This window comes from Mustela nivalis (assembly GCF_964662115.1).
Source record: "Mustela nivalis genome assembly, chromosome: 14".
Classification (NCBI taxonomy): Eukaryota; Metazoa; Chordata; class Mammalia; order Carnivora; family Mustelidae; genus Mustela; species Mustela nivalis.
Window position 1 is genome coordinate 9,466,340 of NC_139033.1, and position 24,455 is coordinate 9,490,794.

Here is a 24,455-nt window from a genome sequence, read left to right on the forward strand (position 1 = left end):
GCCAGAAGAGGGAAGGTCCAGCTCTTCATGATGAAGCCAGCACAGCCATCTCAAATGGGATCATTGCCGGGGGCGGGGGTGTGGGTCAGTGTCAAAGTTACGATGCCCACCATTCTTTGCCCGCTTCCTGGTTTCAGATACTGTGCTTCATGCTTTATAAGCCCCATTCCTGTGCCCGCCAATCTCTTTCCACCGACCTCCTAAGACAGACCGCATTATCATCCCCATTTTACAGATGAGGAAACAAGGCTCAGAGAGGTAAAATCACTTGCCAGCTGTCGGACTTTAGAGCAACTCTCAGCAGCTGCAAAGAAGCCTAGGGGGCTTCCTTAGGGAGCTGAGGCGAGGTCTTCCTCCCCAGCTCAAGTGGGAGCTCCTCCCACCTGCCCAGTGGCCTCAGTGTGTCCTTCCTGCCTCCCTTTGCCAGCCAGCTCCTTCTCCTCCTGCAGGCACCACCGGGACGTGCTACCACTGATTAAGCTTCTAACATATTCCTAGTATATTCCAGGCATTGTAATATACCAGAAGTAGTAGTAGTGGTAAGCGGAGTATTAGAGTAGTAATTATAACAGTAACAGCCACAATGGTAACCACGCTCCATTTTTAAGCACCTGCTGGATGCCAGGCGCTGTGGTAACAATGGTTTCAGTGGCCCTGGTTTACTGAGCACCTACTCTATTCCAGATTCTGCCACCTCTACTTTCCCAGTTCATGGAGGGTGCTGACTGTACCAGCCTCTTACCCTGGCTAATTGTTCTCTCCAGCCTCAGAGCAACCCGCACGTTAGGTCCCGGCCTTGGCCCATTGTTCAGAGGAGGTAAGTGGTGCTCAGAGGGATGCAGGGAGCCTGTGGAGCCCGCTGTCAGCTGCACACCAGCCTCGGGATCAAGCCTGAGCCCCCTCAGGATGCCACATGGGGTGACCCGGAGTTTCACCCCCTGTGAGGGGCCAACCTCAATTACCCAACTGCCCAAGCCCTCCTGATCTTCTCTTTGTCTCCAGTTCCCTCTCTGTCTGGGCCTCTCTGTACCTCCTGGAAGTTTTTTCCAGGGGTCTTTGGGGTGATTTATTTCTTTAGCCCTCTTGCCTTTTCTCTACCTCTCTCCCCAGAGACCCCCAGCCACTCTCTCTTCACTCCCCTTCCTGGGCACTTGAACCGTGCGTTTGACCATGGGGCCAGGGTGAGGGGGTCTCTTGCAGCAACCCCGGGGAAGGTGCAGAGTGCAGTGGGAAGGACCACCTCTTCGGTTCCGGTCCCAGGCTCACTGCGTGGCCCGAGGGCTCACTGTGGGGCCAGAGCTTCCCCGAGGTCCAGGAGGGTGCCTGGGAAGCAGGAGGGGCGCGCAGGTGCAGGGAGCCTTGGGGACAGCAGGGGGGGCTACAAGCCCGGAGCCGAGGGAGTGGGGGCCGGCTGATAGCCCACGCCCTTGGGGACCAGCGACCTGGGAAGATTCCAGGGTGGGGAAAGGCGGGGGGGCACGGGGAAGATGAGAGATCTCTTGGTCAAATGACTTTACCTAGATCAGAGTTTCCATTGACTGGGGAGGACTTGAGGGGAGGAGTAGACCATGAGTGTGTGTGTGTGTGTGTGTGTGTGTGTGTGTGTGCACATGCATGTGCTTGTGTGTAGAGATGGGGTGTCTAAGGGGGTTGGATGGGGTGGATCCCTGTGCGGGCGGGGTGGGGGGAGGGGGGTGCAGGGGCAGGGGGAGCTGGTCTATGCGGGTGTAAGGGAGGCAGATAAGAGAAGACCCGGACTGCTCCTGATTACTCAGTTCTAGAAAACACAAATGCACAAGCCTTATAGCCCGATGCTGCTTAAAAGCAGATGCTCTATGTGTGTGCCTCTGTGTGTGTGTAATGTTGGTTTGTTGGTTTTTTTTTTTTTTCCTTTAAAATCAAGAGTCGCGGTGCATGTCAGGGGAAGCGGGCCCCTGCGTGCCAGGGCCCGATGCGGTAATTAACAAAGGAGCCTCGATTTCCCCGTGCCTCTGTATTTACTGATCTATGCACGCACACACAAGGTGAGATAGGATGAATGGCTAATTTCCCAGCGGCTTTTGCTCCTGCTTGCTGCAAAGTTGTGAACAAAATGACTGGCCATGCATTGAACTGGCTTACACAGCTCTCCATATGGAAATTAAGATAATCCAGGGCCCAGCTTTGTGTCTCAGCGACGGCAGGGAAGCAGGGAGGAAAGGGGAGGGGGCTGGGGAGGCTCCAAAGAGACGGGGTGGGGCTCCTGGGCCTTTCAGAAGAACAGTTTACTGCGCGGGCTGGGGAATTTAGCTAGATTTTGTTGGTCAAACACTCGGGAGAATGTATTCTTCCATTTCCCCCCGCCCTCACCCGCTCCCTGCCACCGGCTTTCTTCTGCTCAGAGCTCACCAGGGATGTAACACTTGGTCTGGGGTAGGAAGGTTTTAGGCAGCAGTACAAAAGAGGAGGGATTATGGGTAAGGTCAGAGGGCTCTGCGGATTAGAGATATGATGTATTAAGAGGGCAAGACTGCTAGGAATACTTTCCGTTTCTATGAAGCCTGTGTTAATTGATGGGAAAAATCTCTCCCCCACCATATCCCCTCCCACGATCCGCTCTCCATGCTCCAAATCGGGCCTCTCTCTCTATGTCCTTGCTAATTCTCTCTTGTGCCTTTTCTAGCTTTCTGCTTGGCCCCAATCTCTTCCTAGCCACGGCTTTTCTGATGCGTTAGGGACATACGGTAAAGGTGGAATGTTCTCGGGGAGGCGGTCCTGCATTGGAGTTGCAGTCTGGACACTCACTTCCGACCCCTCCCGGGTCCACACCCCACCACCGCAATGCACACACGCTATATTTGTGTAATTAGGGGGGATCCCTAAACGTGGCTGAACCTCAACTTTCTAATCTGTAAAATGGGAATCAGAAATAGCAATGGGTACTTCATTCTTTTGTTGTTGTTGTTGTTTTAATTATCTGCTACCGGCCAAGCCCCTCTCAAGACTCTCAGGCTAGTGGGGACAAGGGACATCATCCAATAAGTACAATGGTGGCAGATGGTGGGGTTGAGGTAAGGGACATCAAGAGGGCAAAGTGACAGAGGCTAACAAGGGGGAAAAACTAGGGAGGGAGGGCTTGCAATGATGGAACAGTCACGGCAGGCATCCCTGAGGAAGTGTCCCCAGTGTATAGCCCAAAGGCTGAGAAGGAGCCAAGCTCGGGAGGATATGGGGAAGGGTCTCCAGACAGAGGGACCACCAAGTGCAGAGACCCCAGGGAGGAAAGGAGCTGGTGTGTTTGAAGAACAGAGAGGAACTGGATGGGAAGGGGCAGAGGTGCAAAGGGCGAACTCTGGAGGTCAAGCTGGACCATGGGGTGCAGACCTTAGTAAGAGCTTTATGAAATACCAAATGCAGAAGCCTCCACGGGAGGGTTTTCACAGGGAAGTGACAGAAACAGGACGCATTTGCATTTTTACCAGATCACTGGTGCTGGGTGGAGACCGTGTCACATCGGAGGCCCAAAGAACCAGAGTGGTTGACCTGGTGTCCAAAGATCAGATTCCAGGGCCAGAGGACCTGGGTTTGAAGACTTCTCTACTTCCAGGTCTTGGGACCAGAGGCAAGTCACCTGACAACTTGGGGCCTCAGTGTCCTCATCTATAAAATGGATGTGATGACAATTAAACTCACAGGGTAGAGTTTGCTTTGAGGCTTAAAATAATCTGCATATGTAAACAACTAGGTCAGTTCCCCGCTTGTGTTTTAAGGGCTATCTGCTCATTCCCTATTAGCACAGTTGCTAGAGATTCAGGCCAGAGATCACGGTGTTTACCTTAGGGTGACAATGCCGCAGGAGCAGAGTGCACAGACACTCTCAGAGAGTCTGTTGGCCCTTGGCCTCTCTTCGCCCTGGGTTTGCTCAGCTTTGGGGTGGACTAGCTGCTTCACAGACCTGGTCTGTGGGAGAAAAAGACCGAAGGGTTTTCAGTTGATGTCATACTTACCCCAGATCACGGAGCTATGTGACTGATGGTGAAACGATGCCACACCAGGCTGCATTGCTGCTAGCATACAGGAAGGGACTGGGACCCTCGACTCCAGGATCCCCCAACCACGGCACTGTTGGCATTTGAGGTCAGATGATCCTTTGTGGTGGGGGCCTATCCTGGTTACTGTGGGCTCTTCAGCATCATGCTTGGCCTCCATCCACAAGACACCAGCTGCCTGCACTCCCGTATGCATGCACACACCCGTTGTGACACCAGACATTGCCAAATGCCCCCCAGGAGCAAAATTCCCCCAGGTTTAGAGCCACTAACCCCACATCCAGACTATTCTGTTTCCTTCTGGTTGGCAGACTTCAGGAGGAGTAGACAATAGAAAGGAGTCATTCTGTGAAGAGCAGCCATGAGCCAAGACCCTGAAAGTGTATCTTACCAAGAAATGAAAGGCTTTGAGAGAACATATTATGGCCTTGAAAGATTAAAAGGCTCTTACTTTGAAGAAAGCCAATGAGCAAACAACACGGAGTGACACGGAGAACCTTGTGAATCCAAGTCAGAGCTGTCCAAAGATGAGAGGAGTTGTCTTGAAAGGGAGTGATCTCCCCATTACTGGTGGCATGTAAGCAAAAATTGAGGATGACCTTGAAGTGGCAATGAAATACTACATAAAATGGAGATGTCTGTCACGGGAACACCCCTCACCACCAGGGAAAGCCCTGGCAGCATTTTTCTTCTAGCCCAGAATCTACCAACATTCAAGGCACAGCTCACTCCCCCCAACTCCCCCCAAGAGGCTTCCTGACTAGTCTTTCCCATGCAGAGCTCTCCCTGAACTGAAACCAAACAACCCCTGGGGTTCTCTTTAGAGTGTTCATGCTGAATCCACCAGCGTGAGAGATAAGAGGGTAAAAGTCCCATTCTTACAGCCCACAAAACACATGGCTCCCAAAATAGAAAGAAAACCAAACCGTACCAATGGCCCCTGGTCAGAAGGGGACAGGTAAGGGGCCAGATTGCCGCCCACAGGGAATATACAAAGACAAAGGGTTCCCATTTTCAGGCTTGAAAGGGCGATGAACCTGCCCTGTACCATGAGATCGTCAGTGACAATGACGTTCCGAGCAAGGCTGTAGGAATTTCGTACAGGGAAGTAACTGGGTCTGGACTGAGTCCAGCATCTCCTCCCCAGACAGGCCCAGACTCCAGGAGACTGGCTTAGCTAAATGCAGTGCCGTGCCCAGGATAGGACCCTGGAACAGAAAAGTGGAAAAACTGGTAAAATCCAAAAAAAAAATCTGAAGCTTAATTAACAGTGATTTACCAATGTTAATTTCTTGGCTGCAACGAATCTGTTCTGAGGAGCGACTTAGTAACATTGGGGGAAGCTGGGTGAAGGGTCTTTGGGCACTGTCTCTACTACCTTTGCAATTTTTCTGTAAATCCGAGGTTATTACAAAATTAAACAGTTATTTTAAAAAAGGAAAAAAATTGGCTTTGGGAGAAATTTGGCCATTAAAGCAGTCCATCATAATCCTTTCATATCTATCCACTGTGTGTATGCTTCTCCATGGACTTCATATTTTTACTGGAGTACTCATTTTTTATTTTATTTAAAATCTTTGTCTACATATAACCAAGACAAATGCCACAAATGAGAATATAATATATATGCACGTTTTTCTAAAGTCTATGTGTAATGTACCTCCCAGCCAAGTCCCATCAATAAGTTCATATTGAAGATGCCTGGGTGGCTCAGTGGGTTAAGCATCTGCCTTTGGCTCAGGTCATGATCCCGGGGTCCTGGGATCAAGTCCCACATTGGGCTCCTTGCTCAGTAGGGAGACTGCTTCCTCCTCTCTCTCTCTGCCAGCTTCTCTGCCTACTTGTAATCTCTGTCTGTCAAATAAATAAATAAAATCTTTTTAAAAATAAGTTCATATTGAGCATTAACAATTCTGAAGAACTTCTTTATCTTTCTTGTAGCCATAACCCCGGCTTCCTTTCCCATAGACACATCACCACATTTTTTAAAATTTCCCTTCTTTCTCTGTATACTATCACAATGCACATAACCCACGATGCATGTAAAACATGCAATTTTGCTTATTTTCGACCCTTACGTGAAGGAAGTCATTCTGATTGCATTTTATGAACCTTGCCATTTCTTTAGTTCAGAATTCAATTGTTGAGATTCCTTCATGTGGGTGCTTTCATTCTTCATACTGTGGAGAATTTAAATGTATGAACACAATTTGCTTTCCCACTTGACAGTATGTTTCTTTTCTTCTACCAGATTTATTGAGATACCATTGACAGGTAGCATCCGGCAAGGCGAAGCTATGTGATGATCTGATACATGTATATATTGTGAAATGTTCATCACAGTAAGGTCAGTTAACACATCCTTCACCCTAGCTAATTACCATTTTGTGGTTGCTATTATGGTGAGAACGTGTAAGATCTACTCTCATAGCCATTTGCAAGCATGCATTGCAACATTATTAACTCCAGTCGCTGTGCTGTTACACTCATTTTCTTTTTACTTTAAAATTTTTCTTTTAAAATGAAACCATACCTCATGACCATAAATGAAAAGCCAGTTTCCCTCACCACAAACTGATGGCCACCGTAAAGGTAAATATGATAACAAAAGCAATGGAGATGACTGAGTTAAGCCAAATGCTTTTACCTGCTGAAGGTTCCAGACCCCTTTCTATGCTCTTTGTTAAAAGGGCAGGTGTGCAGTCATTAGAAAGGTGTCAAAGATCTATCGGCACTGGGCACCTGGGTGGCTCAGTGGGTTAAGCCGCTGCCTTTGGCTCAGGTCATGATCTCGGGGTCCCGGGATCGAGTCCCACATCGGGCTCTCTGCTCAGCAGGGAGCCTGCTTCCTCCTCTCTCTCTCTGCCTGCCTCTCTGCCTACTTGTGATCTCTCTCTCTCTCTGTCAAATAAATAAATAAAATCTTAAAAAAAAAAAAAAAAAGATCTATCGGCACCAACAGAGACTTTCTCCTTGCTGGAATCCCACAACTAAAGGAAGACAAGAGAAAAGGGATAATATCTCACCATGGGATTCAAGGTTATTTAAAACTGTGTCTGTGAACTACTTAAAGCTGGGACTGGGGTGCCTGGGTGGCTCAGTGGGTTAAAGCCTCTGCCTTTGGCTCAGGTCTTGATCCCAGGGTCCTGGGATAGAGCCCCGCATCGGGCTCTCTGCTCAGCAGGGAGCCTGCTTCCCCTTCTCTCTCTCTCTGCCTGCCTCTCTGCCTCCTTATGATTTCTCTCTCTGTCAAATAAATAAATAAAATCTTAAAAAAAAAAAAAAAAGCTGGGACCTGTTCTTTCGGGGGGTCCTGGATTAGCCAATATGCTCTCCATCGGCACCTGTGCCTGTTTACCCTTCGCTTAACTTAAATTGAATAATATGACAAATTCAGTTCTTGAGTCTCACTAGCTGTGTCCTGCGGGCTCCGGACACTGGCTACCAGATCGGACAGTGTAGAGCGTCTCCATCACTGTGGAAAGTTCCACAGAACAACGCTGCTCAGAAGCATTTCCCTCTGATCCGGAGGCTTGGAGGACTCAGTAACACACGCATGTTTCAAAACTCCTTTCCGTAAGCGCTGGTGAAAGGGGTCAGGTCAGCGGCCTCTGGAGAGCACAGAGAAACAGATGGGGCTGAAGCCGCAATGAGGCAGATGGGGCACCACCTCTGGCCTCGCGCTCGCCAAGGAGCCCCTCCCTCCTCTCCATCCTTGGAGGGAAGCGCCACTTGCTGCTGACTTCCTGTGGCTGGGGCTGTGCCACACCCCTCAAGGCTCCTTCCCCCTCCTCCTGCCACCCCCCAGCACCCAGAACACCCACCCAGACCCTGCTCCGTCTCTTAATGCCTGTCTTACAGACAAATCAGGATATATCTGTGGGTAAAGGAAAAAAGTAAATGGTTCAGAAATAAAGATTGTTCCCACAGTGGTCACTGAGTCTCCCTATCATCAGATCAGAGGTTTTCCAGTTGACTTCGGCATCCACTTTCCCATAATCAGCCGTATCAGTCTTTTCTTTCCAACCTTCTTTTTTTTTTTTTTTTTTCCTCTCCTTAAGAGAAAGGCATAGCCAGAGCTGGAAGTGGGGCTGCTTAATACCTAGGTTCAAATCCTAACTCAGCCACTTGGTGGCTGTGCAACTCGGGGCAAGTCACTTGACCTCTCTGGGCCTCCATTGTGCTGCCTGTAAAATGGGGATTCATGTACTACAGTGCCCAGAGGATCAGGTGAAACAATTTATATAAAGTACCTCATACGTGGTTAATGGTAAAATATACCATCTATTCTTATTATTAAAAAGATTAAGTGAGACACTTGCGGCTACCCTCCATAGAACATGAAGTCCCACAACAAGGACAGTGGTAGAAATGGTGCAACTAGTAAGGGCTGATAAATTTAATATTCTGGGAGAAATCATTCTTGGACACCTAATTTCCCCAACCCCCAAAACATCTGATCCCCCAATGCCAACACTCCAAGCCTCATGGGGCAGACATCATGAATATTCATCAATATCTAGGTCTCTACTTCTAGATGCTCAGGGGGTGATAAGTTCTCTGTCCTTTGAAATTAATTGTGGTCACATGACTGGTTTGGGCTAATTAAATGTGAGAAGAGTAACTGTGTTGCTTCCCGGCCAAAGCATTTAACTCCGTGTACATGCCCTCTCCAATTCTCTTCCTCTGCTGCGTGGATTGTGGGAATGTAGGTTGATGTGACAGTTCTAGATCAGGGTGGCTGGTCCTCCAGTCAAGTCCCTGAGTGACTTCAGTGAGCAGAGGGGGTGCACCAGGTGACATGCACTGGAGAAATGGGATGGGCAGGAAATGAACCTCCATTATTTTAAACTGTGAGATCCTTGGGATGTTTGTTATGACACCATGACCTAGCCTACGCTGACTAATACACCCCGGCCAGTCCTTTGCTAAAGGCTGCACATCAGAAGCAGCATTCAGGTACTCTGCTATGTTGGCACTGCCCCTCACACCAGTGATGAAAGAATGACCAGCTCCAGACCCACCAAAGCCATCAGCTCCCCTGTGCCCCCAGAATTTCTGCCCAAACCCAGTCTGTGATCCAGTGCATCACCCAGACCCACTTGGGAAACTAAGGTTCAGACCTCATCAGCCAATGCCAAGAGCCAAAGAGAATTCCAGCCTTTTCCCAAACTTCCTCCTCCCTGCCTGTACCAAATGCCTGCCAAATAGGACGAGATCTGGCACAAGTCCAGCAACATATTAGAGGTGACGCTTTAAAAAACCCACATCAACAAACAAAACACCACAGAGAATTCATTCCCCTCTTTCTAAATAAGAGGGACATATTGCTCTTGCAAAAAGCTACATTGCTAATTACGCAAACACTCTTCCTAGTTAGTAACAGCAGTAGGATCTTTGAAACACTGTTGGCATTTTTCGGTTTTGAGTAGACGAAGAAAATAATTATGAAATTCTAAATTATCTGCTAAACAAAATGGCTCTTCAGTAAACTGTTACTTTCTTTTCTTCTTTCTTTTTTTTTTTTTTTTCCCTATTGGCTTCAAGTACTTGGAGGCTAAAGCTACATTCTGTACTAATTGTGTAATTTGCATGACATTTATCATTCCCTTATTTGAAAAAAACTGAGCAACAATAACAACAACAAAACTAATAAGAAAATGCTCTGGTCTTTGGATTTCTAAGGATTCTCTTGGGTCTACAGGAAAACTGGGCGCTGACTCCTGGCTCCCCCAAACAGAGATGACATTTGGGATGGGAATCTGGTCACCAGGTGAGACTGACCGTGTACTTGGAAGATTCCAGAAAGGTAAACCTTGACTCCTGCCTTAGGCATCATTGCTGCAGTCTCGACTTTACTGGTCATCCCAGCCTTGACCTCTACTTTACTAATCTCTGTTATTTTACGAATAACATTTCTGTGTGCATTACTTTAAAAACAAATATATAACAAGGTTAAAAAAAAATCATTCATAGTCAGTCCCTCTACCTTGTGCTTGTCACTGTTAACAGTTTGGTAAAGATCTGTTTAACATTTAGAATGAATAGTAAAACATTCACTTATGGCTGTTCGCTGAGCACAGAAACCCTAATTGGAACACTGTGCCCCTGGGTCATTGGTGACTGAGCCAGAGGGTCACTGTGACACCGGCAGCGTCCCTCCTTTCCTTATCTGTAAAATGGGCACAGTAAGAGGACCTGTCCCATTAGGTTTCAGAAGCTAATGCTCCTAAGGGTCTGTGGCAGACACACATAAGATATCCTATAATAATCGTAGCCTTCTGGGATTCACCCTGTATAATCTCTTCTCCTTGAGTGGGGGCAGGACCTGTGACTTGCTTCTAACCAATGGAATACGGCACAGATGGTAGTCGTTGTAAGATTGTAACTCTCATCTTGCCAGCAGACTCTGCCTTGCTAGTTTTGGTGAAACCCGCTGCCGTGTTGTGAGCTGCTCCAGGGAGAGGCCCATGTGGCAGGGAACTGGGAGCAGCAACACTGAGACCCACAGCCCAACAGCCCACAAGGAGTGGGATCCTGCCAACAGCCACGTCCACGAGCTAGGAAGTGAATCTTTCCTCAGTAAAGTCTCCGCATGAGACCTCAGCATCAGCTCCTACCTTGACCACAGCTCTGTAGAAGACTGTGCCCAGCTAAGCCGTGCTCTCACGGACCCCTGGCCCCCAGAACTGTGACCGAATACACATGTGTGGACTGAAGTTACGTGGCCACAAGTAACTGACACCAAGTTCTAAGCCTGGTGCATAATGAATGCTCACAAAGGATGGCTGAGCATATCACCACAGTAGACACCTCCACATCGCCCTCCACCAGAGCGGAACTCTACCCGCCTGCAGGATCTGAGCTCCCTGGGGCATAGGACACATTGGTATGTTTACCCGGTGTTGAGCAGTCATCCAGAACTGCAACGATGGGCCAGGCTGGCGCCTGGAGTGAAGATACTGCAGAAGTCCAACCTGTTTCTAGACATGAAATACACATGATATAGATGATGCTACAGTTACAGATGTCTGTGGGATACAGAGGTTTACACATACATGGACAACACTGTAACAATCATTGCTCCGTGCGGAGCACTTATGGAGGATCACGCACAGCAGTAAAGGCTTGTATGCAGCATCACACTTCATTGCCAGAGGGACACTAGCATCAGTGTGCCCACTTGATGTGAGGGAAACTCAGACCGGGGAGGTTCACAGACCCAGGGTTCAAGTCCAGTCTGTGCCTCCGGAATCTCCCCTCTCTTCACCATGCTTTCTGCCTCACTTCATTTACCTTTATTAATTGCTTCATTCAGACCCTCTCTGTTTTCTTTGCCACCTAATGGACCCATCGAAGAGACTGGGAGCACTGTGTTAGGAGCCTTGGACTCCAGTGGCTTGGGTGATAATGCGGCCTATGGATCTGCCCCTCTGTTGACTAGCACTCAGGAAGGCTGCCTCAGAGTACATATCAGTTCTCACAAACATGACAGCTGGGGCCACTGAAGGCCATGGAAGTATGTAGATCAGTAGTTCTCAGCTGGGGGCGATTTTACCTCCCCAGGGGGCATTTGACAATGTCTAGCCACATTTTTGGTTGTCAAAGATGAAGGAGATGGTGCTACTGGCATCTAGTGGGTAAGGCCAGGGATGCTGCTAAGGATCCTATAACACATGAGGCCACCTCAAGACAAAGAATGACATGACCCAACGTTGAACAGTCCTGTTTTAGATGAAAGACAAACCCCTTGGAGACGGTGTGTGTGTGTGTGTGTGTGTGAGAGAGAGAGAGAGAGAGAGAGAGAACGAGAGAGAGAGAGAGAACTTGGGAATGAAAAGGAATCAGTCTTTTAGGGCTCACCAAAGGCAGTCATGTCCACTCTAGTGAGAATCACTAAGAGTCTTTTCTTCTGAGTTTGGAAGTCTAGCTCTAAGGTTATTAAAAAAAAAGAAATGAAGTTTTCATAAGCAGAGAGTGTAATTAATGGCCACAGGCTGTGAGTGCTTCATTTACACTGAGGTTGCCCAGGTCCCCACTTGCTTTTGTGATACCATTTGTGATAATGCTACCTCCACGGGTTGAAGATCTACCTCTGCTCTAGAAATGAGAACAGCACACTGGTTGAGGCAAGATTTCTGGGAGCGTGTTTCAGCCATTTCTAAAGAGAAATTCTCTAAAGAAGGTAGCATTTCAGTTGCGGAGTAAACAGGTTCGTTGGTGATCACAGAGAAACCAGGCGTATGTTGAGTGCCTCCCACACACCAGATGCTGCCCTAAGCCCTCTGCATCTCTTAAATCCTCGTAACCACTTTATGAGATGGGAATTGCCATTATGCCCATTTGACAGATGCAAATTGAGGCATAGAGGGGTTCTGGAAGCTGCTTGAGGTCCCCCAGGCCAGACGGGTGAGAATCTGGATTCAAACTTAGGCCAGCTGCCTCCAGGACCCACACCCCAAGGCATCTTCGCCCTATGACCTCCGCAATTGTTATCTACCAGCAACTTTTTTCTCCACATTTAGAAATTTGAGACCTTAATGTAGAATTCTATATGAGGAAATGGATTTTTATTGGCTGGGAATGTTTGGTTTTCAGGTCTGCTATTCATTCAAGTGCCTCTTTGCTCCTTTCCTGGTTCCAAATTGGCCACAAGAGATTGTTTCCCTGTAGACTGTATGAGTTGGTATTCACGTGATGATCCCTTTGGCAAAATGCACTCAGAAGGGTTCCTGTTCTCACTCATGCACATTCCCTCCTGATTCTGTTTCTGTTCCTGATAATTTAGTTTCAAGATCATGTACATAGCCAGCTTTCTCTTTATACACCTAGGACCAGGCCGTCAGCCCACGGCAATTTCATTCTCCATATTATTGTTCCTCCAGACAGAAACAAGAGCCCACTCGTCCAGACCCAAAGTCCTGGGCACATCACAAGATGTGCAGAATTCATGGCCCAAGGGCCTGATGACTCCAGAAACCCCAAATCCATATATGGCTTCATCCCAAGGATTAAAGAGTTTTGATCCTTCATCCCGCTCAGCAAAAGAGACTTTGATTGGCAGAGCCAGAGTCGAAAGGAGTTCTTAAATCAGACTCTTCATGCCAGAGTGCGAATACATAATCTCACGCGTTTGCCAGGAAACACAATACATCATCATCCATAATCATAATACGGCGTCATACATCACCTGCTCATAATAAATAGCGTATCATCTGCTCATAATATTTTATCATATAATATCATGACATCTGCTCACAACAGCATATATTATGTGATCAACACTCAGCATTTCCTCCTAGAAGGTGCGTCCCCGGATATATTTGTTTAAAAAAAAAAAATAGGTACCGCTGACTTTTCTTAGACCGTGGGGAGTATGTCACTGGTCCTGGAGGCGGGCTTGAAAGGAGCTGGAAGGACCGTCACACTACATCGCCTCTAGCTCCTCATCCACGACACGGAGTTGAGGCTAGACAGATGGCAAACACCTTCGTGAGCTCCCGTGACAATAAAGCTGGTTAAGCAGCGGGTACCTAGAAGTTACCTTGTATGCGTGTTTGAACACATGGTCCCCAAATTCTTGGATGTCTCTCCACTGAGTGGGGAGTGTCGGTGTCCTTCCTCTTCGATGTGGGTCTGTAACCGAGGAGACCCATCGAATCACGAGGAGGTGATGCTGGGCCACCATGAGAAGTCTGAAGCCATCAAGCTGGGAGGAAGCCCGAGTCACATGGGGAGACCATGTGTAGGACTCCAGCTGACAAGCCTCTCCTTCGAGGCACTCCAGCTCCAGGTTCCAGACACATAAGTGAAGATGCTTCCAGATGATTCCAGGCCCCCAGCTGCTGTGTTATCGCCAGCCTTCCCGTGACCCCAGACAGCCAAGGTCCCAGACGGCAGGGAGCGGGCACGAGCCATCCTCACCGGGCCCTATCGGAAGTGCCAGCTCGCAGATTCTGGGTTGTGTTACATCATTACATTGGGAAGTCACTCAGGCAACAAGAGAAGCTAGGACAGTATGCCTGAGGGCCACGTAGACAGGCAGATAGTAATAGTGACAATGATAATAATAATGTCCACATTTAGGGAGGGCTTCTACTACCCTAGGATATGAATGGGATTGTTATCATTTGTGTTTGACAGCTAAGAAAACTAAGGCACATGGATTCGGTCAACAAACAGGGACTAAGAACCTACACCCAGCAGACACTAGCTTGGGGGCTGCCAATTGGATGAAGTAGATGAAGAGCCTTATCACTGCGGGAATTCCATTCTTACAGGGAGAAGCAAAGCATAAAAAAGAAACAGAAAGGGGCGCCTATGTGGCTCAGTGGTTAAAGCCTCTGCCTTCGGCTCAGGTCATGATCTCAGGGTCTTGGGATCGAGCCCCACGTTGGGCTCTCTGCTCAGCGGGGAGCCTGCTTCCCCCTCTGTCTCTGCCTCCCTCTCTGCCTAGTTGTGATCTCCGTCTGTCAAATAAATAAATAAATTCTTTTTAAAAAGAAAAAAAGAAAGAAAGAAACAGAAAAAATCAGCAATGCCCAAGTCAAGAATGCAATACTTGGAGCCCACGAAACCTGACTCAGGACATAGGGGTCTGCTAGCCATCGAGACCTCCTGGACATGCAGGATGGAGAAATACTTACCCCCACGTATGTTTACTATGCCCTGAGATAGACCAAAAGGTGACTCGAGATGCTAACGCACGTTGACAACAGTGGTGCTGCCCTCACCGTGACGGACGCCATCCTCCAGAAGCCTGGCTGGCCTGGGAGCTGGGTAGAAATGCACAGTCTCGGGCCTCCCCGAGCCAGGCTGAGCCAGGCTGCAGCTGAGGAGGTGGTCGGGGTTTGCTGCTTCTAAGTGGAAGGGAGAGAGCATCCCGGGTCTTTAAGGGGGGCCGGCTCACAATGGCAGACAAGCAAGAGTCACGCAGGACATGCTCAAATGACAGGGGCACCCAGGTGCAGGTCACCGTCCTCACACACACTCGGTGGGGGACCCTCAGAACTTCCAGAGTTGGACCCTGGCAAATCGGGCATTTCTGTTCTGGTGACAATCGCTTGTCTGGGGGCATCCCGGCACCCCTCCCACTGTGAGAATTTCTATCAGGCTAATATTTTTAAAACAGACTTGTCTTTATTTACTGTATTCTTTAAAATTTCATAGGGAATCACCAAGAAGTGCAATTACCGAAGTATATATGTATTTTTATGCTTGTGTTGAGCATCTAATCTTTTTGTTTCTTAATCCTGTCTTTAAAAAATTTATGTACAAGCCCATACATATTTCCTCGCCGTCACTGCTAGAAATTAGAGACACATATTTACAGAGAAACGCTTTAAAAAATAAAATTAAAAATGACTCAGTTCCAGGATTTCTCAGCCTCAGCACGAGTGGGCTGGAGAATTCTTGGTGGCGGGGGGCTGGCCTGTGTACGGCAGGTGCCCAGCCGTGTCCCCGGTCTCTACTCCCGACATCCCAGGAGCATGTCCACTCTGGCACCAAAAAGGTCTCCAGACATTGTCAAACGTTCTCAAAGGGTCAAATGCGTCCCCAGTTGAGAAACACTGTTCTAGCCTAAAAAATCAGGGGCACATCACTCCTGGTCCAGCACCCCCTTCCTGTTCCTTCTTCCCAAGATGCTTTGCTTCGTCAGCAGGCGGGGCAGAGGGGGCAGCTGTGAGTTCACACCTTCTCCTCCCCAGGTCTGCGTGTGCCCCAGTGTGAACTCCTGGGTGAGCGTGTGTGTGTGTGTGTGTGTGTGTGTGTGTGCAGTACGTGTGCATTATTCCAGTAATTCTTTTATCTTCCTCTCACACCCTGGGCATTATGAACATTCATCAAAATAATTGACGCGGATGAAATTAGCACTTCCTGCTATGTCGGGCAGATAAACTTTGCTGAATATTGATTTCACACAAAGAAAATGACATGTGCTTAGGCCTAACCCTTTATCTGGCCGGGCCAGGGAAATACAGCAGGAGGGGGACGGGCTGGCCTCCGCCGCTGGAGAAGCGGCCATAAGAATTACTTTTATCTCTTCTTCCACAAGAAGACAAGGCAAGATAAGAAGCCAGAGGGAGAAAAAGCACAGCCCCGGGCATTGGGGAAATCCACAGAAGGCGTGGGACAGGGCAGGACTCGGGGGACCGCAGGGACCGAGCTGATGAATTCAGAAGGAGGAACAGATGGAAAATGAGGGATGTTGCTGCGGAAGAAGTGGCTGCAGCCGATCTTGGGTTCAAATCCCAGCCTCGTTGCTAGAATCGAGGGTGACCCAGCAGCTGGGTTGCAGGACTGAGCGGTTGCCTGCGATGCGGGAATCTCAGTGCTAAAACCAGACCATCTCAGGCAAGTCAGGATGGCTGGCCATCCTATGTGGGAGCTGCACAACTTTGGACCCCAACCAGTGCTGGAGACATGACCTACCTCACTGGCATGGGGGGCTGGAGGGGAAAGCCCCCTGGAGTCGTGCAGCGCAGACCCTCCCTACTCCCATCATAACAAGGACAATTCCAGATCAAGGCCACCTCCTCCCAGAAGCCCTCCCTGCCCACCCCAGCCCACAGAGACCTCCGTGTGCCATGAAGGCCCCCAGCTCCTAGAAGAAACTGCCTGTTTCTTCTAGAACTGTATGACTCAGAAGAGGCGGTTTAAGAAAAGCTCATGTCCTCCCTTCACCTCTGCTTTGGAATCATGAGCTTCTTGTCCCTGCTACCCGCTGGGGCTGGCCAAGTCTCTGAGATGCCCGCGTTAGAGGGAAATGTTTTTCCTCACGTCACCAAGTTCACGTCACTGAAAGCCTACTATGTGCTGTGCCAGGAGGCACGGGAAGAGGGATAGCTGACAGCCAGCAGCGTCCCCTGCCCCCAAGAACTCCGACTGCGGACTTCCCCCTGGGCCCCCTTGGTCAAATGCCTTGTCGCACCCCCACCCCAAACAGGAAGCAGGCTGGCTATGAGGTCAGACTCCGGGATGGGGTCGCTGCCACTCCCGAGTCACCGCCCAGGGTTCTCGGGACATGTGGGCAGCCAGAATGACATGCTGGTCTGCCTGCTTTGGAAGGAGAGGACCGGGGACGTCGTCGGCCGGGGCTCGAGAACTGGTCACCCGGAGCTGAACCCCAGCAGCACCTCTGGTTGTGTGGCCAGGAAAAAGCGAAGTACATAAGCTTTCCTTAAGGTGACCGGAGGACACTAGCATTTTGTAAGGAAATACTTAGGTACTTAGAAAGTACTTAATTTTCCTCTACTTCGTCTGATGACTGTAAGGAACGAATACGCTGCTGGTCATCAGGCACTTAGAAGGGTGCCTGGCACAGGCGAGCATTTGCCAGTTTTATCAAATTAGAGCCGCCGTGTTGTCTGACATGGAACACAATGGGAAGGGCGCCCCGCGGGGTTGTGCGACGTGGATCCCCCCAACCATAACAGAGACGATTCTGGATCAACGTTGCCTCCTCCCAGAAGCCCTCCCTGACCACCCTGGCTCCCAGAGGCCTCTGTGTGCCATGAAGGTTCACTGCTCCTCCTGCCTGACTCAGTCCAAAAGCATTAGGGAGCCTTCCTATGAGGCCAGAACTGTCTCTCGAGGGGCAGGTAGGGGGCAGAGTGTGCTGGGGGGAGGGGGTACTTGTTTGCAGGCAGGCAGTCCCCCACCCCAGCCTGGGACCCACAGGACCTCTCCCTACTTTCTTCTCTCCTCTCCAGTTAAGCTTGATGGAAATTCAACAATACCGACGACATCAAAACAGCAACAACAATAATAATAATGTCTGTCATTGGAGTCCTTTCTGCTGACATAATCCTTAATATTCTGATTGAATCCTAGAGACCCTACCATGACCTGGGCAGTAGTAATCTCATTTCTTGGAGGAGGAAACGGAGTCTCAACAGAAGTGTCCCAGCAGAGGCCACACAGCCAGAGAGTGGTAGAGCAGACCCACACCACGTGGTGTGCCTGACTCCAGAGCCCGGCTCCCCCTCTGAGGTCAGCACGGGAGGCAGCGACAAGGGTCCAATGGGCCAGGGTTGGACTCCTCCTCCTGCCACATCCTGGTGACCTTGCAAGAAGCCTTTAACCTCTCCGCGTGCCCATTTCCTTACCTGCCTCCATTAAGGAGGATTTATGATGAGAGGGGAAGCAGCCAGCACAGTGCCAAGGACACCGAGGGGCAAGGCAATGGCAAAGAGATGCTCTAGTCGCCATCCTCCCGGAGACAGGGCGTGTGATGGTCGGAGAGCGGGGACGGGGACCGTGCAGCAGCCCCTCTGCCAGGGAGAAGGTAGGGATCAGATCATCCCTGATGCCCCTCTGGCCTGGCTATGTCCTGGCCCCTGCCTCAGCCCCAGTCGTGCCCCACCAGGCTCAGAGACAGGTCGGGTCCCAGATGCTCAAATTCAGTCACCCCTGCAAGCATTTCCACGGGCACTGGGCGGCGGCCCCGCCCCCTGGCCATTCCGCACTTGGTGCCCAAGCCTGGCATCCCGACGGGGGGCCATGGGGCTGCGGCTAATTGCAAATCATTTCTCAGGGCTCCCCGCTGTTCAGCTAAATTCACTGGAACTAATGTGTCCCGAAACAAATTTCACAGAAGAGCCCGGGCAATTACATGATGCTTAGTTCCCCTCCCCTCCTCCCCCACCGGAGTCTCCGGGCTGGGGCAGAGAGGACTGACGGCTCCGCACATGGATGCAGGATGTCTTCTCAGGCGACCAGCCCCTCCCCCATCATGCCTCCTCAACATACCTTCTGTTCCTAAATCATGTGGGTCAGCACACCGCCCAGGGTCTTCCTCCGTCCCTCCTCCCAACAGCTCCATTATTTCTATCTCTGAGCTGAGTTCACACCTTGATATAAAGACAAGCGCAAGCACTGGCTCTGAAATCAGACGGGTGGGTTCAAATCCCAGTTTCAATTTCTCCTAGCTGTGTGTCCTTAGAAAATTCAATCAACCTCTCTGAGCCTTTGTCTCCTAGTCCTTGAAATGAAGATACCATGATTTAGGGGCACCTGGGTGGCTCCGTGGGTTAAAGCCTCTGCCTTCGGCTCAGGTCATGATCTCAGGGTCCTGAGATCGAAACCTGCAACGGGCTCTCTGTTCAGCGGGGAGCCTGTTTCCCCCTCTCTCTTTGCCTGCTTCTCTGCCTACTTGTGATCTTCCTCTCTTTGTCAAACAAATAAATACTTTTTTAAAAAAAAAGATACCATGATTTCGCTGGCATTGGCTGTTGGGAAAACTACTTCATTGGACAAAAGTAGGTAGGATATTCTGTGTGAGTCTGGGCATAGTAGGTCCTCAATAAATATTGATCTGTCTGGCACCTACTTCAATATAATCATTTCAAGGTGATTAGGTGAACATCTGAGAGTCTCAGAATCAATTCAAAACAAGAGGAATCAGAAAGGAAGAAAGAAATCAAGAAAGACCTAGTCTAACCTCCCCAAACAAGGCACCGACACACCCGATCTCTGCCTCCCACTTCCCCATCTCATCCTAGCCTCATCTTTCCAGATTTTTCCCATCAGAATCTCCTCCACCTCCTCCAGGGCCCTGCAGCACTGCCCAGGAGCCCCCCTGAGAGTCTGATTTCATTCTGCACCTCCACTTGCGTGGCCAACCCAAGTCACTCATGGAACTTGGTGGCCACGATGGCTTATGGAAATGGTTCAGACCAGTTGCTGGAGTCTATTTTCCAGAGTGGCTCTCGTGGTGGGTAGGCTCAGATCCTGCGAAGGGAAACGAGAACTTGTGACCAAGTTCTCCAGCAACAGGACCTCCGTGAATGTTTCCTGGAGCTGTGGCAGTGTGGGCTGTCACCCCAGGGCTGCTTGGGAGGCTTTGTCCAAGATGGCACACAGCTGGCCAGCAGGTGCTCAATGAGACTATTACGTGTCTGGATTCACATTTTATTTTTCAAAAGTTAGGAAACCCCCAGTCACCTGTGAATAAACTCAAAGTCACACAGAATGAGTGTGTCACGACATTAGGTCCAGTGAGTAAACTGATGCATATTTACTGAGCCCCTACCACGCACCGGGCCTGGGATGGGGTGCGGAGATGCCAGCTGAACAAGACAGACCCAGTCCTGTTCTTGGCTGACAATGTGGTGGAACGGACACACTAAACAAGCAGAGGCGTGAATTCGTATCAGGTCGTGTGGAGTAGATGTAAGATAATAAAGATAAGACAAAGAGGATACAGTGAGTATTCGAGGGCTAGTAGATTGGTGGTCCTGAGATGGGGACCAGAAAGATCCATAGTGGCCTGGGGTCACGCATTCTGGTCAGGACCAGCAAGTGCAAAGGCCCTGTGGGTAGAAGCAAGCTGGCGTGGATGGAGCTGAGTGAACAAGGCAGGGAGTGGGAGGGGATGAGATGAGCTGGGCCAGGTCATACAGAGCCGCAAAGGACCAGAGAAGGACCTGGGGCAACCATGCAGAACCTCACCTCAGGTGGACGTGGGGCGCTGAAGGATGTGACCCAGTCCTGTCCTACAGGGGCTAGCGTCCATGGCAGAGAGGAAGCCTCCTGCTCCAGGCCGCCCAGCCAATCACCAGGGAGGTGCTCAGGCCAGGCTCTCTGTCATGGTGCAACCACAGAGAGAGCTTGTGGGCAGAGAGCTCCGGCCAAAAAGGGTTTCCGCTTTCAGGGTTCCAGGACTCCCCACTTAAAGAGCGCTTCTAGCTTCTATGCTTCTAGCATATCCTTTCACAATGAGAAAAATCACCTCTAATTTATCTGCTCCGTAAGTTCCATATCACTTTGAAGCCCAGTGAGCACATCTGTATCCCCCTCTAGAAATAAAACACTATTTTAAAAACCTAACCTGGGGTTGTTGATGAGGACCCATGTTTCATGTCAGTGAGCGCCTTTGGGGTCAGAGGCTGTGTGAGCCATCTCTGGGTCCCACCCGCGCACGGGAAGCACAAGGTAAATTATATGAGCAACAACTCTTTATTTTTAAGGACAGCAAGGATTCCACCTCCTACCTCGTGCAGAGCAAGGTGCTAAGCACTTCCATTATTTTTTATTTAATCCTCATAATACGGAAGGTAATGGGCTTTGTCCCATTTTACAGCTGGGGAAACTGAGGCTCAGAGAGGCGAAGTCACTTACCTAGTGTCACACAGCCCACGGAAGCCAGGACTCAAACTAGGGGGCACTTAAACCCACGTCCTGACATTCAAGGTCTATTTTGAAAGAAAAGAAAAAAGGAATATTTAGAGACAGGAGTCACTTCTTTGGCCATTTGATGCCTCCGTAGACCTTAGATGATTTTCCTGATCCAGGGGCAGGGAGAAGGGGAGCCGATCAGCCATGGCTGCTGGAGAACTGGCTTCTGCCACTGTGGAGTTTCTGACCCTCTTGTCTGCCCTGGACTGGTTGTCACTTGTGTCCCCAACCCCTCCCGTATCTGGCTTCCTTTTTTCTCTTCCCGAGGTTCCCCCGAGACCCCCGCCAGGGAGTGGGGGTGGGAGGCCACCGAGAATATATACACATAGGAGTAAGTTGTCTCCTGCGACCCCACCTGCCCTTGGCTAAATGAATGCAGTGTCAGCCCAGATAATTCCAAAGCCATAAAGATGATATTAAAAAAAAAAAAAAAAGTGGGGGAGTCGGTGCTGGGGAGGGACGGTGGCGGAGGAGATTACAAAAAAGAGGATGAGCTTAGCTGTGTGGCTTTGGCTCCTTATCTAACCCGCAGCAGGCCTGGCTGGGGGCTGCCTCTCTCTGGGGGAAAGAAGCTGGGCAGCTCTCTCCTGGCCAGCGCCCGCCTCAGCCCCGTCCCACCCCCACCCCCAGTGCAGTGTGGGGGTGCATCACAGCAGGAGGGCAGGGCCAGTCAGTTACGATGGGAGCTGGGGTCCCTGAAGAACTGACCCCAAGACTAGAGGCGGGGCTTGCTGGGGGCCCTGCCTGTCCTGGAGGCCCAGGGCAGTGGCCTAGCCAGTGCCAAGGATGCCCCCAGGATGCTAGAGGTCACACTTGGACAGCTGAGTTATTTTCATGAATATTAACTCCAGGAATAGGGCAGGGCAGAGCCTCTAATCACTGTATTCCACCTCCCCATAAGCCTCAGTTTCCCCATCTATACAGTGGGCTCCACAAATATCCCGCCCATGGCATTCTTTCTCAAAGTGTCAGCAGAATGGTTTGTGGGAGGAGGTGGGACAGCACAGGTGCACAGGCTGTGAGCCCCACTAAGGGTATTGTTCTTTGCCCTGGAGAAAGCCGGACAGACGGTCACACGCACACATACACAGACAGAATTAAAGAGGCAAAGAGAGACAGAGGAAGACAGAGTACGAGAAACAGAGAGAAAGAGACAGGGAGATAAGCTGACAACGAGACAGAGGGAGACAGAGACAGATAATCAGAGAGGCAGAGATCGAGTTGGTGAGAAAGAGAGAGATAGACACAGAGATAGAGAAAGAGACAGAGTCGAATAATCAGAGAAGCAGAGAGAAAGAGGGATAACAGAGACACAGAGACAGACAGAAAAAGGGAGACAAGAGACAGGACAATCACAGAGAAAGAGACAGAGCAGAAAAGAGGCTAAGAGAGGGAGACAGAGCAGAAAGAAGGCTCATCAGAGACCCGTACGGGAGGGGGGGGTAGGAAACCAGGAACTCCGTCGCATTCAGCCAGCCAGCTCCCCTGCCCCCAGGACCCCTGTAAGCCTCTGCCCTCTTCCTTCCTTCCCACTCCCCTTCCTTCCTGCCGGTGCTCCTCTCACCGCTCAGAGCCTCTCATCCAGCCTGCGCCCCTACTCCACATCCAGGTCCCCATCCCGCCTGCGCCCCCGCCCCCTCCCTTCTTCCCATCCCCATCGCCTCCCCCCACAACACGGCAGGGTTTTCTGGCGCCTTTGTGGCCGCCCCGAAGTGCGCGGCGACAATGGCGGGGTGACGGGGTTAATTCGCGCGCGGAGGTGGGACGCGCGGGCGCCGGGCCGAACAATGCCCGCGGCGCGCCTTTGAGCGCGGCCATTGTGCGCTGTGTGAACGGGAAATCTGGTCCCCGCGCCCCAGATGCGGGCCGCTCCGGTTTAACCCCCTGTCGCCCTCTCCGCATCCTTGAACTCAGAGCTGCCTGGGGCCGCGGGCGGGGAGGTCACGGCGCGTCCCCCGGTCCGGACGCGCGGTGCCACCCGGGGCGCGCCCCGGTCCCTCTCTGAGCCCGCCTCCCCGCCCGCAGACTGCGAGGGCGGCTCTGGCCATCCGACCCGCTCCAGGAGTCCTGAAGGGGGCGCCCGCGAGGTGGGAGGGCAGGCTCGAACCCGCGGGGGTGCTTAGCAGCCAGCAGGTGAACACGGGTCCCAGTCCCTTGCGACCCGGGGAGATGGGCTCTGACCCACCACCCCCGCCTCCACCCAGGGCAAAAAAGTCCAGCTCCGCCAGAATCAGCTGTGTCACCCTGGGGGAGTCACCCACCCTCTCTGTGCCTCCATTTCCTCTCCTACGCATTATCCTACCTCCCTCACTTTTTCTTACCAGAGCCCGGTGAACACTACCCAAGGTGACATGTGTCCGGCCCTAGTGACTCCGCTCTCTGTATGCAAAGCCGGGACCAATGCTGCTAACGTTTCCTGAGTCCTCGCTATGTGCCGGCGGCAATTCTAATTTCACGATAAGTAGTTTATGGTATTTTACAAACACACTACAGAGATCCTATACAGATGCCTATTTATAAACATACAGAAAACGTTTACTGAGCTTCATTATTTGCTGGCATTGTCCTAATGCCTGTTTGCTCATCTATGAAATGGGGACAATGGTCTCTACCACACAGTGTACCATGAGGTCCCTGCCTCCTCTTCCAGAAGCTTCTATCCTGGGTTCCAACAGGCCATGAGCCCCTTTCCTCTTTTTCCATGCTCCACGTCCCTAGCAGGGTGATTTCCACCCCCTTAGAGAAAGAGCCTCCCTGACATGACTCAGCCGAGGCTTCCCTCCTCCTCGCTCTCCAGAACGAGACTCTGGACTAAGAAGCGGGGTCCCTGATTGAGTGTGGGGGTGTTGGTGAGGGGGATAGGTGGAGGGCAGATGGAAGGAACCCTTTGGCAGAGGAGGGTCTCAAGCCTTGCCCTGAAGAACGTTTATCCCTCTGCTGGTGTTTTGCTCACACTTGCTCATGGTGTGAAGACTGAGGTGATTCTTCTGGAATCATGGATAAGGAAATAGAGGTTCAGAGAAGCTAATCTAGAAACTCTTAACCTCTTCTAGGGGTCACGAACCACTTTAAGATTCTATGGATGCTCCCCAGACCCTCTTTCTAGAAAAAGGTCCTTCTGTCCGCATGCAGAACTTTTGCCTTACCTCCTCAGGGGGCCGCCATGTCCTCCTCTGCCTGCTTTAGAATGTACGTGGTAGCCAAAAAAGGAATCCCAAGTGGGAATCCGAGCCTTGGCTTTGCCCATGC

The 24,455-nt window shown here is 50.6% G+C and overlaps 1 long non-coding RNA gene across 1 annotated transcript; it reads left to right on the plus strand.

The window, feature by feature from the left end:
- Nucleotides 1–9,669: 9,669 nt before the first annotated feature.
- On the plus strand, nucleotides 9,670–15,405 carry LOC309847676. Its single transcript, XR_014302556.1, has 2 exons — nucleotides 9,670–9,837; nucleotides 12,914–15,405. It is a non-coding gene; the product is annotated as an uncharacterized lncRNA (long non-coding RNA).
- Nucleotides 15,406–24,455: the final 9,050 nt, after the last annotated feature.